Genomic DNA, 16,120 nt, shown 5'->3' with positions numbered 1-16,120 from the left:
GAGAGGGAAAAGGGATGAAACTTAATTAAAAATAAACAATAAAATAAATAAGTGCTAGCATTTATTTAGGAATTCTCTGAAAGATAGAAGAAAATTGATCTTGACCATTAATTGATGAATTCATATGGCAATATGTGGGGTCAAAGTATGAAAGGACGAGGAAAGAGTGTGTTAGACGTGTGTTTTTGGTTGTTGGGAGCCTAGATGTTGCTGACATGGATCTTATATGGCGCCTACATGAAGGTAGAATAGAGTAGATGGGCTGGTAGATATGGACCTCCGATTTGGACTATTTTGGCCTCCTCTTTTTGGGTCAAAAAATCTAGAATATAAATTATAAGAATTGGCCCCATTTTAAATAATATTGGACTTTACCAAGATAATCCAATTTAGATTTAAAAGTCCTTTTTCACTTTAAAATTTACTATGCTTCCATAATTCTAATAATTTATAATAAAATATATTATATTATATTGTTATAAAAATAATATTTAGTACGTATGCATTTATATAGAATAGAAAATAGAGAACTAAACAATATTTGTATTAATTACTACGATGCATTAGCATAATATGATGGTGATTAAGTTACTAAAATAATAACGATATAGTAACAATAAATTAATATGCTAGATTATATTAAGGCTAATAATTGTACTTTATTTTAAACATCTTGAGGCTGGAAAAAATATAACAAATATTTTGGATAAATATACTTAGTAAATTATTAAGAATTAGGAAGCATAGAGAAATAGATCCGGAAAAGGAGGGGCAAAATTGATTGTCAACACCATGCAAGGTACCATATGACCACGGCAGTATAATATATAAAGTATATGTGAAGTATTTTAAAAATAAATAAAATTTTAAGTAATTTGTGATAATTTTTAAATTATGCGGGTAATTGATTAATTATAGAGTAACAAAACATTACTCAGTTAACTAATAAGTGGATAAAAATTTAATAAATTAACCACTCTCCATGTGGCACAAGGCCACCAATTTAAGAAATGACTCACTACACATAAGTGTAGGTATTTACCTAATAATCAAATATGACTTAAGCATAAAGTGACTAAGACTTATAAAATCTTATCTAATTAGACCATTTGTTCTTAGCTTCAAAGTCATGTCTTGAAATCAAGAACTTTGAAACAGATTCTCGTCCAAACTCTTAGCCAAAGAGTTTAAGTGAAATTTCAAAGTTCAACAAATAGATTAAATCCATTTCTGTCCTTGTTCAAAAACGTTAGAAGCAAAGCAGAACAAATTCATCCAAGATTTCAAGTTCGTCCAAGTGTGAATTTCGTCCATATTTCGTAGAAGCAGATTCGTTCAAATAATTCCAGGAACAGGTATATTAAGGTCATCCCTTCTTTCTTTTGGCATGGTCCAAATTATACTGAAGAAACGAGACACATAGTTTCCATAAATTACTCTATTCATAGAAATAGTAGGGGTGTCTATATTCTTGATTCCCCATGAAAAATATTATTATCTTCTGTTCATGGGTCTCAGAATAATACGCAGTTGGAAAAGTTTATCCGGAAGGAATATTGAGATTATTACATATTTTTCATGCATTTCACTTATTTATACATGTGCATCGATCTATGACCAGATGGCATTATATATGCGTATATATGTAAATATATGTATATGGGATATGGAAAAATGTTATGGCATTATATACGCACCACCACCTGATCAGCTGGTATATGTTGATGATGTTACCTACAGTGGCCGAGACGATATGATGGGATGCCCTCAGTGGCTTGATGATATTATGTACACTCATACCTATGCATGACACGACATTTATACGCACGTGCATGACATTATAAACATTTCAGAATTTACAAAGTTATTCAGATTTAAAGACGTGTTTTTGTATTCCATGTTTCACTTATGTCTCTTACGTACTAATTTTCATGCCTTACATACTCAGTACATTTTTCGTACTGACGCCCTATTTCACGGGGCCTGCATTTCATGCCCGCAGGTGTAGGTAGGCAAGCTGACGGTCCACCTTCTTAGGATCCCTGATCAGTGAGAGTTGGCGTGCTCCATTTGATTCGGAGCTGCTTTTGATTTTGGTATGATACGTTTGTGTGTGTATATATATATATATGTATGTATGTATGTATGTATGTATGTATGTATGTATATGGGTATGACGTGGCTCAGTCCCGTCTTTGTACAGTTATGTTTCTGTTAGAGGTCTGTGGACAGTATGTCTAGTTGGGTTATATGTGGCCGTGTCAGCTTTCAGCTTTGGATGTATAGTTGTCTATAGCAGCCTTGCCGGCTCGGCCACTATATTCTGCATGTATACGTACATATACCTTGATGGAAGGTTTCCTTCACATATGTTAATTTCGTGATGCAACAGATATTACTCAGGTTCATATCTTAGACGCATGCTTAGGGGTGTTTGATAGGTAGGACTCAGGCTCCCATCGCGGCCCATCGGTTTGGGTCGTGATAGAACCCCTATACTTCAATGCAAATACTTGGTACCCTTCGAAAAGATTATAATCGTCCCACTGAAGACACTGGTTTACCCTATAGGCTTGCCCCCTCTAAGTTATATGAGATCCAAAATTCAATAGAAAAATGATATTTCAGCCCGACTTTCAAGTGTTGGTTGAATGAATTACTTCCATCATACTTCATTTGTACAACGATTAGGGCAGTATGTATCTTTTGAACTTATGTGACTGAACTTAGAATAAAACTTTAAGCTGCCTACGTACCTCGGTAAAGAAGATCAAGTCATACCGTAGTTCATAATGGGTGATTTTTTTATGTCATAACTTTTGCCTAGGCTGCCTCTTTCGAGGTTTTCAACCTAGCGACTTTTTTTTTGGACCCTACACAGTTTAGACTCATGCGAGCCAGGAGTGTAGGAACATGCAGTTTTGGCTCATGCATCAAGGAGCGCAACGACTTGCAATTTAAGCTCGTGTTTTGAGGAGCTTTGCAACTTGGAGATTTTGCTCAAATTTGAAGAGCTTTATGACCTGCAGTTTAGGCTCGTGCGTTCAGGAGCGTTGTAATTTGAAGATTTGTCTTACAATTTGAAATGCTTCCCAACTTGAAGACTTGCTCAATTTTGAAGAGCTTTGCAACTTAAAGGTTTTGCTCGAATTTGGAGAGATTTACAACTTGAAGACTTTTCCGAATTTGAAGAGCTTTATGTCTTGATGTTTGGCTCGAATTTGAAAAACTTTATGATTTGAAGTCCTTGCTCGACTTTGAAGAGCTTTCGACTTGAGTCTTTGATCGAATTTGAAAAACTTTGCAACTTGAACACTTTGCTCAAATTTGAAGAGCTTTACGTCTTAAAGATTTAGTTCAAAATTGGGGAGCTTTGGTACATACAATATATACTCATGTGCCGAGAAGCATTATAACTTGCAGTTTAGGCTCGTGCGTTGAGGGGCATTATAACTTGCAGTTTAGGTTCATGCGTCAAGAAGCATGATAATTTGCATCTTAGGCTCATGCATTAAGGAGAATAGCAACATGCATGGACTCTTCAGTTTCATCTTCAGATGAATACTTGCCCCCATTCTGAGCATCGTCTGCTTTTATTTCATCATGAGGCTCAAAGTCAAGAAACCTTTGATCTCCACTTGTAGCCATACTCAATTCCAGATCATATTCAAGAGTTGCTAGTTTTTCAAATGTTTTGGGCTTTATTCCTTGTAAGATATAGTGAAGACCCCAATGCATGCCTTGAATGTACATTTCGATGCCAGAAGGTTCGCTAAGGTGATCTTTACAGTTGAGGCTTAAGCTCCTCCAGTGGTTGATAAAGTCAATAACCGGCTCATCCTTTCCTTGATAAGTGTTTGTAAGTTCGATCATGCTTATGATGCATCTTGTGCTATAGAAACGATTGAGAAACTCTTGCTAGAACTGCTCCTAACTATCGATAGAACCAAGTTCGAGATCTGTGTACCAATCGAATGCATTACCTTTGAGAGAATGAACAAACTGTTTGATAAGATAATTACCGTACATTCCAGCATTGTTGCAAGTTTCAACAAAGTGCGCTACATGTTGTTTTAGATTTCCTTTGTCAATGAATTCTTGCAACTTAGGAGGTTGATAACCAACATGCATCTTTAAATTATCAATTCTTTGCGTATATGGCTTTGCATATGTGAGATATAATTTGGATGACGACTTAGGATTATCTTTGATAGCCTCCATGATAAAGTCCTTCAATTTCTCAACGGGAATCAAACCTTCAGCAGAGACTTGAATCTCCTTGGTTGTCGTTGCTTGCTTTACGGAGGAGTCTTCTTTCTCTTGTGATCTTTGAAAATTTAAAGGTGTTTGTGTCGATTCTTCCTCTATTATGCTATCCAATGTATCTGTTAACTTCAAAAGTTTAGCATCTTGATATTGCATGTGCTTTGATAAGTTTCAATTGCTTTCGAAAAATTTTCAAGTTGTTCTTCTACAGTAGAAGCTTCAATAACCATTGCTTGCATGATCGCCATTGAGGATGAAGAATAATATGGATCATTGTTGGAATAGAGCTTAGTGGTTGCATGAGGATATCCAACGCTCAAGTCAACATCATCAACTTGCAATAAAGGTTTCTTGGACTTAGATAAACTAAGTTGAGCAAGAACCTCTTCGATCTTTTTAGCAACATCGTTCCCTTTCTGCGTCACACTTATAGAGGATCTTGTTCCTTTTGAGGATGAAGATCCGAAAATAGGGCTTGATGCGGATGACACTTGAAGTGTTTGTTTTCCTAAAGAGCTTACTTTTCTCCTTGTGACTTGTCCAAAGTTTCCAAAGGTAACATCGAGGATGCTTTCCACATCAGCATAGAACCTGGAATTAGCAACCTTGGTGGAAGTTGAACCGGAGTTGATTTTCTTTGAAGCCATTTCAATGTTCTTGAACTTTGGTGATTGAAAAGTTGAGATGAGAGGTAGAGATTATGCCACTGGGTGTGCAAGAATTTGTAGACAATAAATTGTGTCAAGAAAATAAAATCAAGACCAAAAATATTGCAACGATCATAGTATTTGATTTCAAGTAATATGAGTGTACAATCTCTATGATTCCTTTGATTCTGCTTCCAGTATAAATTCAATGGCCTTTGAGCTTGATCTTGAATTTGATTTGATTTATCTGTCGCGAACACTTTGATTGTTGCCACGAATTATATCACGAACAAGTAACCTTGATCTTGAATGCCTTGTATTTAATTTGATTTTATTCTTGATCTTGAATACTTGAAATTTGTGTTGAAGTGCTTGAATGCTTGAACACTTGCATGTAACAACCGACCGGTTGTTTTGAGATTTTGCACCTCGCTTGCCAGTTCTCGGTCATGACTAGACCCGTGTGGTATAGTATGACTTATGTAAATCGTCGGTTTTGGTTTTCAGGGTAATCAGAATGAATTTGGAAGAACAGTTCTCAGTTTGAAGCTTAAAATTTGAAAGGTTTAACCAAGTTTTGACTTGTTAGTATATGATCTTGGATTGGAATTTTTATGATTTGGTTAGCTCTGTTAGGTGATTTGGGACTTACGAGCGTAATTGGAATGTATTTTGGATGTCCGTGAAAGGTTTAGGCTTGAATTGGCGAAATTGGGATTTTGGCGTTTTCCGGTTGATAGGTGAGATTTTGATATAGGGATCGGAATGGAATTCCGAAAGTTGGAGTAGGTCTGTTGTGTCATTTGTGATGTGTGCACAAAATTTCAGGTCATTCGAACAAGGTTTGATAGATTTTTTGATCGAAAGCGGAATTTGAAAGTTTTTGGAATTCTTAGGCTCGAATCCGATGCAAACTTGGTGTTTTAATGTTGTTTTGAGTGTTCTGAAGGTTGGAACAAGTTTGAATGATATTATGGGATATGTTGGCATGTTTGGTTGAGGTCTCGAGAGCCTAGGGTGTGTTTCGGGTGGTTAAACAGATAAAATTCTTGTTTTGAAAGTTGCAGATTTCTTCAGTTCAGTGTTGCAGAGTTTTGGCCCTCGCGTTCGCCAAGAGATGTTGAGTGAGGCAGGCCAGTTATGCATCCTGATTGTGCATCGCGAACGCGTGGCATGGTTCGCGTTCGCGTAGAAGGGTGAAGCAGACTTGGGCACCAGGCCCTAAAGCATCACGTTCGTGACTGAAGAAACGCGTTCGCGTAGGCTAAGCTGGGTAAGGCATCCCGTTCGCGTAAGAGGAAATTTGAGCTGTGAATTATTTGTGCTTCGCGAATGCGAGGCTTGACCGCGTTCGCGAAAAAGGAATTTTTGGCCTGGGCAGAATGTTTAAATAGCCATGTTCGCGATTTTTGGTCTATCTTTCACCATTATTAAGCGATTTTGGAGATTTTTGAGAAGGATTGAAGAGGGAATCGAAGGGAACACTTGGAGGTAAGATTTTTAAACTCAATACTCGATCCTATGTTGATTCTTACTTGTTTAAACATGAAATTGGTGGAATTTAAAGCCTAAAATTGGGGAATTAGGGCTTGAAATTGGTGAATGTAAATTGGGGATTTGAGGTCCAATTTTGATGTTTTTGGTATGTATGGACTCGTGAGAGTGTAAGGATTCTATCAGTGTAATTTTTATCAGATTCCAAGGCGTAGGCCCGGGGTCGGGTTTGGCCAATTTCAGAATTTTCGATGTAAATTGATTATTTTTGAGTGGGCTTTGTTCCCTTAGCATATTTTGATAGTATGAATCTGATTTTGGTTAGATTTTGAGCAATTGGAGTCCAATTCAAGGGGCAAAGGCATCGCGGGCTAGAGTTTGGACCGAATTGAGGTAAGTAATGATTGTAAATGTTGTCCTAAGGGTATGAAACCCCGGATTTCACATCGTTGTGCTACTATGAGGTGACGCACACGCTAGATGACGAGCGTGGAGTTGTGCACCGCTTGGAATTGTGACTTAGTCCATCCCGTACAATTGTTAAGTCGCGTAATTGATTGAAAACTGTTTGATATCATTGTGTTTTGAAAAGTATTGATATGTTTTGGGCGAAATGCCACGTTTGGGCCTTATACCAACTGTTTTGAACCCTTGTGGGGCTTTTACTATTTTTCCTCACTATTTTGACTTAATAATTGTACTCTGTCATGTTGTGTTTTATTAATTTCATAACTCAGCCTTATTTACTCAATTTTGATACTATAAATGATATTTGAGCTGAACGACATGTTTTACTAATAGTCCGAGTAGCTTGTGAGGTTGATGGCTGAGAGAGGCGGAAGACCTGATTGTGAGGTTGATGACTTAGATAGACCGAGGGTCTAATGGTAGGGTTGATGACTGAGAGAGGCTGAGGGCCTGGTTGTGAGGATTATATATTTATGGATTGGGCTACACGCCGCAGCAATATATATATATATATATATATGGATCGGGCTGCACGTAGCAGCGATATATGGATCGGGCTGCATGTCGCAGCAATATGTTGGGTCGGGATGCACGCCACAACGATATAGCGCTTGGGCTGTAGGAGCCCCTCCGGAGTCTGGACACCTCCAATGAGCGCAGTCGACTATATATATGGATCGGGCTGCACACCGCAACAATATATGGATCGGGTTGCACACCGCAACGGTTATGATAAGGTACCTATTGAGCGTGAGTGCTAAGTGTGAGCGCTGATTGCTGAGAGTTGAGTCATGAGTGATTGAGTGGCTTGCCCGAGGGGCTATATATACACACATATACGAGTGATGCTTTGCCTGAGGGGCCTATTTATGAACTTATTATTTTTCATTCCTCCTTAAAGTGAGTTTCTGTTGAATATGTTGATTAAATTACTACTTTCACTCATCTTTAGACTGAGCCTCTATTGAAAATGTTGAACAAATGCTTTAAACAACTTTCATTTAAATTGAAGTTTTTATGAGGTGTTCGGAATTTAGTCACCGATTTGGCTTTGTTACTTCCTCCGAGATTTTTAAGTAATGAAATGGTTCTAAATTTCTGTTTGCCGAGGGGCTGTATACGAACTATGTTTTGCCCAAGGGGCCGATTATAATTTTCATCACTTTCACTATATATATTTCTTTAAACCTCTATTTAAAAGGTTAGAAAGATATTTTCTAAAGAATTTTACTGAAGTTGAAAATTTAACTAAATGATTTGAATGGTATCCTGTTTTGGGAACATACTATAACCACTGTGGTGCTATGACATGGTTTACGTGATTTCTTACTGCTCAGTCTTCGTTTACTTTTATTACTTACTGAGTTAGCGTACTCACATTACTCCTTGCACCTTGTGTGCAGATTCAGGTATTTCTGAGCTCGGTGGCAGGTTCATCGGAGTTAGCAAGGTAATTGTCTGGCGATCGCAACCCTGCTTTTCTCCCTCCTTATTCTTCCTTAGTGTATTTCTTGTGATTTTCCCGGCCATGTTGGTTTTTATGTTGTTAGACAGTTGTAGTAGATACTCATGACTAGTGACACTCCAATGTCGGGCTTGTGTATTTATTCCGCACCGTTCATTTGAACTTACATCACGAGATTATTGATTAATAAATGGTATAAAAATAACTTTTGTCACACCTCCTTTTTCCACTCGAAAGGCGTATAAGGGAGTTTTTCCAATTAAAGTGACATTATTCGAAATGAGATTATTTTATTTAATTAGAGTCGCCACTTGGAATAAATTATTTGGTGTCCCAAGTCACCAGTTTATTTTAAAATCTCAAATCAAGGAAATTTGACTTTATTTAAAAGTCAGCGAAATCAGAACTTCTATATAAGGAAATATGTTAACCCGGGAGAAGGTGTTAGGCATTTTCGGGTTCCGTGGTTCGAGCACGGTCGCTTAAACTATTAATAATTGACCTATTATCTGATTAATTACAAGTTTTAAACCTAGTTGAATTTTTAAACTTTTAAACTGCTTTTAATTATTTTAAAACCGGTTTTAGGATTTATGGAATTATTTCTTGAACAAGTTACGATTGTCGTACACTTGTTGTTTTGGGGGCACACTGCAACCACGCTACATGAAATGCACCTGTGATTCGCAATATGTTTATTTTATTATTTTTCAAAGTTGTTATGATCGGGTCACATGAAATGCACACCCGAATTGGGGATTACGTATCGTAACTATGTCACGGGAGTCGTACCCATAGTCACGATGATTTAATTACGCGCCTAAAGCAAACTAAGAATGTTCATAATTATTCATTTCCTAAATTCGAGATTGTTGTGAGGCCATGGATTATAGCTATAACATTGTGGGTAGAAAGGGATGTATCTTGAGATGCCATTGGGCTTGACAGAATTATTTTGGCCCTAACTAGCTTAGTCCAACATTTTCTAATATCAAAGTTACGGCCCATAGTCTGTTAACTTCACCTACGGCCAATCATCCGGTCAAATCAACTCAAAATAAAAACCTTTGTAACTCTAAAAATTAACATCAAGGTCCAACTTAATCATAGTGTTACTGATTCCATTAATTTAGATCATAAACTATTCTAAGAAAAAAAAATAAAAAAAAAATCAACAAAGTATTTTAATTATGAGCAAATTATTATTATTCAAGGATAAGACAAACTAAGATTAATTCTAAAAACTTGTCAAACTGCCAGTTTAGCCTTAGTTAAGAAGTGATATTAATTTTTTAAAAGTCCCTAGATGAAACTACATCAGCCAAACAACAACCATTTATTTCAAATATAAAGAATAATCAATCAAAAGCATAAACAACAAGAAATGACTTCACACACTATTTGAATAACAATACATTAACCATAAAGTAAAGGAGAATGGACCTTTGTAGCAAACTTTCTTTATATTTAAAAACCGACTGTGAACAAAGATAGTCATCGACCTCTGACCGCACGCCGGAAAAAGACTCGAACTGAACCTCTCGGAATTGTGAATGGACAGCTCGTCGACTCGACTCGCACCTGTGGTGTCATTTTGGATGATCTCGAGGTTGTTTTTGGGTGGTTTTCGGGCTGGAATTCGGACTGATTTATGGAGGTGTTTTGATGTGAGTTTTGTTGTGTTTTTCAGCTTATTTGATGTAGTTTTTTCAACAAGATTTGATGCTGTTTTTCAACAATATTTTATGCTTATTTCAACAGTTTTTATGTTGTTTTTTCAGCAATTTTTATGTTGTTTTCCAGCAGCTTTTGAAGCATTTTTGGACTGAATTTTGTAGAGCTTTTGCTGCATTTTTATGATGTTTGAAGGCTGAGATCTAGAGGAAAAGAATGGGGTGTTTGGTTGTTGATGGGTGACGTTTTTTTGGGGGTTGAATTTCAGCTAGGTTTAGGGTATTTTTGGAGTTGTTTTTGCAGCTGGAATTTTTGGTTGGCTTTTTATGGAATTTTTGTGGAATTTGGTGGTGTCTTAACACAGGTGGAATGGAGTGGATTTTTACTGATTTTTGTGTGTGTGTATCGTGTGTTATAAGTAGAATGAGTGGGGAGTGGGTGGAGAACATGAGTGGAGAGAGTGGGAACATGAGTGGGGAAAGTGGGGGGAAATGAGAAGTGAGTGGAAAAAGTGGGGGAAGTGGGAAGTGAGTGGAAAAGTGGGAATAAATTCAAACATGATAAAAAATTAGTTGCTCACAGCTGCCCCTCTTTGCTTGGAAACATGAAGAGTTTTCAAGCAAAGATAAGGTGAACCATGTGACTAATTTTTGAACAAATCCTTTTTTTCTAAAGGGAAAATAAACAAAGGAAATGGTGCAACCGAGTCCTGATTTTGGATAGCCTACATATCCCCGGTCATAAGGGAACCAGGTCGTGTGTAGTTCAAGAAGAATGATGGAATGATTAATTCGAGAGTCAAGTGAGGTTCCGTCGAGGCTCTAGTCCATGGTCCTGTTATTACCTCGAAATAAAAATGAAATAGACTAACTAAGCCATCACCTACGAGTTACAAGATTCCAATCTACAAATCTTCTAAAGCTTGATCTTGAGTCTTGGATGATTCTTCATGCAGACTCTGATCTGAATCTCAATGCTTGTTAGCTGCAGGTGTTGGTTCATTCTTCTTCAGCTTTCCGGATCAAGATGGGACATGCAATGTTTGTGACTTCAATCATATCTTGAGCAGTTCATATCTTTTCTCCGCTTCTGCATTTTGAGTTCACTTCTTTTTTTTTATTCTGGATTGAGACTTCTTCTTTTGGTCGCCTCAAAACTTGTTCCTCAAGGTAAAAATCCTGTTCAGGCACCAAAACAAACAACGAACGAAATTTTTCTGCCCCAGTTTTCACTGGAAAAAATTTCGTGAGTTATTGTAACAAATCTAAACTACCTCTTTATTGAAAGCAAAAAAATCAGGATTGTGTATTCTTGGGAAAAGAGATTAAGGAGTGAAGCCTTATATTTATAATGAAATCAACTAGGGATCGGGGCCCTAAGTTTGAAAGATTACCAGGTTATGCTGGAAAAATACCGGGTTATGCTGGAAATGTCCTCGGGTTATGTCGGGGAAGGTCATCGGGTTATGCCGGAAAAGAAAAAGGACCTCGGGTTATGCCTGTCCGGTTCTTGGGTCCGGTCGAGCCTCTTTGAAATTACATCCCTGCCTCTCGTCTAACTCGAGTTGCCCCGCTCCTTTGGCAGTTAAAGTAGCTCGCTTCAAGAAGTAAGATTATATCCCTAGGGGTATGTTACGAGCAGAAGTTCTCTTGCTAGTGGAAGTAAGAGTAGCAAGGTTAGGACCGCATATAAATATAATAGGGGGTTCGAAAGAAATTAGATTCCCTAGAAGTTTTGTCCGGTTGGGAAAGCCAGAACTCTTGTAAACCAGCTTGATAAAGGGTAGTGGTAGGGACAGTCTCAGTACCACTGAAAGTGCGATAGTCCTTCAAGCAAGGGACTTGGGCGAAAAGTCATCGGGTTATGCCGGAAAAGAAAAAGGTCCTCGGGTTATGCCGGGGAGGTCCACGGGTTATGCTGGGAAAGTCATCGGATTATGCCGGAAAAAGAAAAAGGTCCTCGGATTATGTCGGGGAGGTCAACGGGTTATGCCGAAAAATTTATCGGGTTATGCCGGGAAAAGAAAACGGTCCTCGGATTATGCCGGGGAGGTCAACGGGTTATGCCAGGAAAGTTATGCCGAAAAAGAAAAAGGTCCTCGGGTTATGCCGGGGAGATCCACGGGTTAAACTGAAAAAGTCATCGGGCTATGCCGGAAAAGAAAAAGATCCTCGGGTTATGCCAGGGAGGTCCACAGGTTATGCCGGAAAAGTTATCGGGTTATCCCGGAAAAAGAAAAAGGTCCTCGGGTTATGCTGGGGAGGTCCATCGGTTATGCCGGGGTGATCATCAGGTTATGCCGGAAAAGAGAAAGGTCCTCGGGTTATGCCGGGAAAGTTATCGGGTTATGCTAGAAAAGAAAAAGGTCCTCGGGTTATGCCGGAAAAGAAAAAGGTCCTCGGGTTATGCCGGAAGGTCTACCGGTTATGCCGGGAAAGTCATCGGGTTATGCCGGAAAAGAAAAAGGTCATCGGGTTATGCCGGGGATCAACTAGGGAGTAGAACCCTATAATGGAAAAGGCTACCAGGTTATGCTGGCAACGACTAGGGAATGGGACCCTATGTTGGAAAAATGTAGCTAGAGATTGGAGACCCTAAACTAATATAATTTTGAATTTTTCTCCTTCTTTCTTTTTCTTTTTCATTTCTGATACTTTATTCAAGAGAATGCATGAAGTGTTTGAAAGGGACTTCCCTTTTTTGGGTTAACTTCTGCTGCAGAACCATTCTGGTCTCTGTGCACCTTGATTTTATTGCACCTGCTTTTTGCGGGGCTATCTTAGACTGCACCTGTTTTCAAATCAAAGAACAATTTATCAGTTTGAAACGGTGGTTGATTTTGTGGCCTTGCTTATTTTGATCACTTGATCTCGGCACAACTCTTTTGTCCTAATCCTTTACTGCTTGCTGGCTTTCTGCAGACCAATTTCTCTTCTAAAACGAGGGACCTTGACTTTCCAAAATTTCACTTGATGGTTCAACCGTGCGGGGCTTTGGCCTTTTCATCTTATTTCTCCTTTATGGGCATTTGACTTTGGATTTCTTTCCTTTTTAATAAATTTGAACCTGGAGCATCGGCCATCATGGCCAGTCGAGATCGACTTGATGCACCTGCTGAAGTTGGGTGCTTTTTTTCTTTGAACTCGGACTTTGTTAAGCAGAACCCTGTAAACCAATCTTGCCATCTTTTCTTTCGATTAGTTTCGAAAGAGGATTAAAACCAAAAGGGATTCGAAGAAAAGTAAAGAAAGGACAGGATAATGAATTAAAAGAGAAGTGTCCCTTTCGGGGGAGGGAAGAAGGACTTATCTGGAGTTCATGCAGACTTCAATAGACATGACATGCTTCTTGGACTGGATACCCGATCTGCGCAACTATCTGACTTCTCATAAACCCATTATGACCCGTGTTTTAAAATTGGGGAACCTTGCCAGGGCTCTTTCGGTGCCAATGGTTGTAAGGGATTCCTTCTTCTCGATCAACGGCGCCCTTTGCGGGTTTTCACCAATTAACCTCTCTCGTTTCTCTTCTCACCATTGCCTTATAGTGCTCTTTACGAGTTTTCACTAACAAGACTCTCTTATTTTCAATTTCTCTGATTACCATTGCCTTACGGTGCCTGTGTGGGTTTTCACCAATAAAACTCTCTCATTTTATTTCTCTCGTTTTGATTGCATTGGATCCAAGCAGCCGCATTCTCCAATTCTTGAACATCGCTAGATCAGAAGGACTTGATCAGGATTTAGGGTAAAAAGAGTTCGGATCGAATTACAACTTTGGAACCTTTCTGGCGAACCGTAGCCAAACCATTATAACATCTGCCCTAGTTTCACTTTTGGGGGAACTGGGATTTTTGTTTTGGTGTGAGTGAACCCCAGAGAGAGGCTGCCTACGTATCCTTTCGGAATCAAGTCGAACGTAGTTCAGGGAAACTTTGTTTTTTATTTTCTTTTGTTTTTCTGTGTTGTTTTGTTTTTTTTCTCTTTCTTTTTCCTTTCCTTTTCCACTTCTCTTCTTTTTTGTGTTTTTCATTTTCTTTGTCTTTTCTCCCCCCCCTCCCTTTTTTATATCTTTCTTTTTCTTCTCTTCATCAATTTTTTTCTTCATTTCATTTTTTTTTATTTTTATTTTTTCAATAACATTTTCAGGTTCCAAAGAGAGTAATCAAAGAAGAGTAATCAGCTCAAATGGTTTACAAAAAGGTTAATGGTGTTTGGGTAGCGTGAATGAAAGTCTTCATCATCCCAACCGGAGAATATTAATACTATATGGAGGATCAAACATATTACCTTTTGACTGCACCTGCATTGATAGTTGTTTCAGGGATATTTCCTTTGATATTTCTTAGGTACAACGCTCTCTTTTGGCAGTACTCTTGTTACCATGTATGGATCTTTCCAATTTGGAGCTAGTTTTCCTTTAGTTGTTCCAACTCATTGTTTTATTTGTTTAAACTTATCTTCAATGCAATCTAATTCTTGATTCATTATTTCAAGGTCTGACAGTGTTTCAGGATCTAGGCATGAAGTCCGTAAGCATGTCATGTTATTGAAATCTACATTTAACAGAACTAAAAAGAGAATAAGAAAAATGACAAGATTAAGAAAAGAGCATTCCTGGGCAGTGAAATATTAATTTCATTTAATTTTTTTGATTTTTTGATTTTTTTTTTCAATTTTGAAGATAAAAGGGTTTACATCGAAGACAATAAAGTAAATCATCCGGATCACACCCTGAGATAATACGGATGCAGAAAGGATAGCAAGACTAGCTATTAAGACTTCCGTCTGATGGGAAAATTTCATGCTTGGCGACCGTCTTTCGGCTTTTCTTCTGTTTCGACAATGGCTGCAATAGCTTTCAATGCCGGATCAAATTTCTCATCTTCACAAATCATTCTTACTACTGGCCCAACGTTGTGAGCAGGCAACAGATTGTTCATCACATCAAGAACTTCTTCGTCCTGAAAAATAATTCTTTCAGCTTCAATCAAATCTTCAACTGCCTTTTTGAGGGTCTAACAGTCCTCTGTACTGTGTCTCACTGCTCCAGAATGGTATTCACATCTAACATCAGCTCGGTGCGATGGGAGACTCGGGGTTTGGCCGGTTTGGGGCCCCTGGATGCAGCAGACCTCGTCTGACTAGCTTTTGGAACAAGCTCGAGTATGATTCACCAATAGGAGTGAACTGATTACTTTTGAAAGGCTCTCTTAGGCGAGGATTGTATTGGGGAACATTTGATTGGGGATTATATGGAGCTTGGTAAGGATGGGCATTTTTGGGAGGTGGAGTTCGTTTTTGTGTATAATGTTGTGGCCGCGTGCAAGGTTGCGTGTTCATCACCGCATACCAACAAAACCAACCACCTGAACAGAACCTGACTAATTTTCTCACACCACAACCTTATTAGCTTTGAGACATTTAACATATAGGAAATCACATGTTGGGATGCAATGCACCTAACAGTTAAACGCTTCTACCATGTGTTTGAACGGTTGCATGTTTTATCCCGGCCTTAACTAACTCTTTCAGTATGTACCTCTTTTCTTTTATTTCTGCCTCTCTTGAATCACTCTTGATTTTTTTCATTCTATTTTTGTCGCTCTTTTATTTTTGGCACTCTCTTTCTTTCTTTTTTATTTTTGTTTTTGTCACTCTTTTAATTTTTTGTCACTTTTTTTTTCTTTTTTTTCACTCAATTTTTCTTTCTTTTCACTCAATTTTTCTTTCTTTTCTTCCAGTTTATTTTCCACTTAGTTAATTGTATGGCTATGATAGAATCCGATGGGGATTGCCTACGTATCATGACGTCGCATGAATCAGATCTTGCGTAATTCGGAAAGATTGAGAATTGAGTAAATAAGCTAATTTTTTTTTTTTACTTTTTATAAAACTCAGACCATAAAAGCTTTAAGGCTAAAGAAAAATATTTTTTTTCAGTTTTTTTTGTTTTGCCTCTTTTTTTTTGAATGTTCGAAAACAATTGCTTTAAAAGAAGAAAGAAAATAATTTATTTATTTTTTTGGATTTTTGATTTTGGTTTTTTTTTTTAAAAGATAGACTTCTAAAAATTCTTTTTCTTTTTGATTTGAACTTTGGAAATT

General features: G+C 37.9%; 1 long non-coding RNA gene across 1 annotated transcript; it reads left to right on the top strand.

The window, feature by feature from the left end:
• The first annotated feature begins 1,100 nt into the window (after positions 1-1,100).
• On the top strand, positions 1,101-8,896 carry LOC142181201 (uncharacterized). The gene is made up of 3 exons (XR_012709675.1): positions 1,101-1,355; positions 2,003-2,096; positions 8,279-8,896. It is a non-coding gene; the product is annotated as an uncharacterized LOC142181201 (long non-coding RNA).
• The last annotated feature ends 7,224 nt before the right edge of the window (positions 8,897-16,120 follow it).

This window comes from Nicotiana tabacum, chromosome 5, assembly GCF_000715075.1.
Source record: "Nicotiana tabacum cultivar K326 chromosome 5, ASM71507v2, whole genome shotgun sequence".
In the NCBI taxonomy this organism is placed as follows: Eukaryota; Viridiplantae; Streptophyta; class Magnoliopsida; order Solanales; family Solanaceae; genus Nicotiana; species Nicotiana tabacum.
Note: the sequence above shows the minus strand (reverse complement) of the source record. Positions and strands in the feature narration are given on the sequence as shown.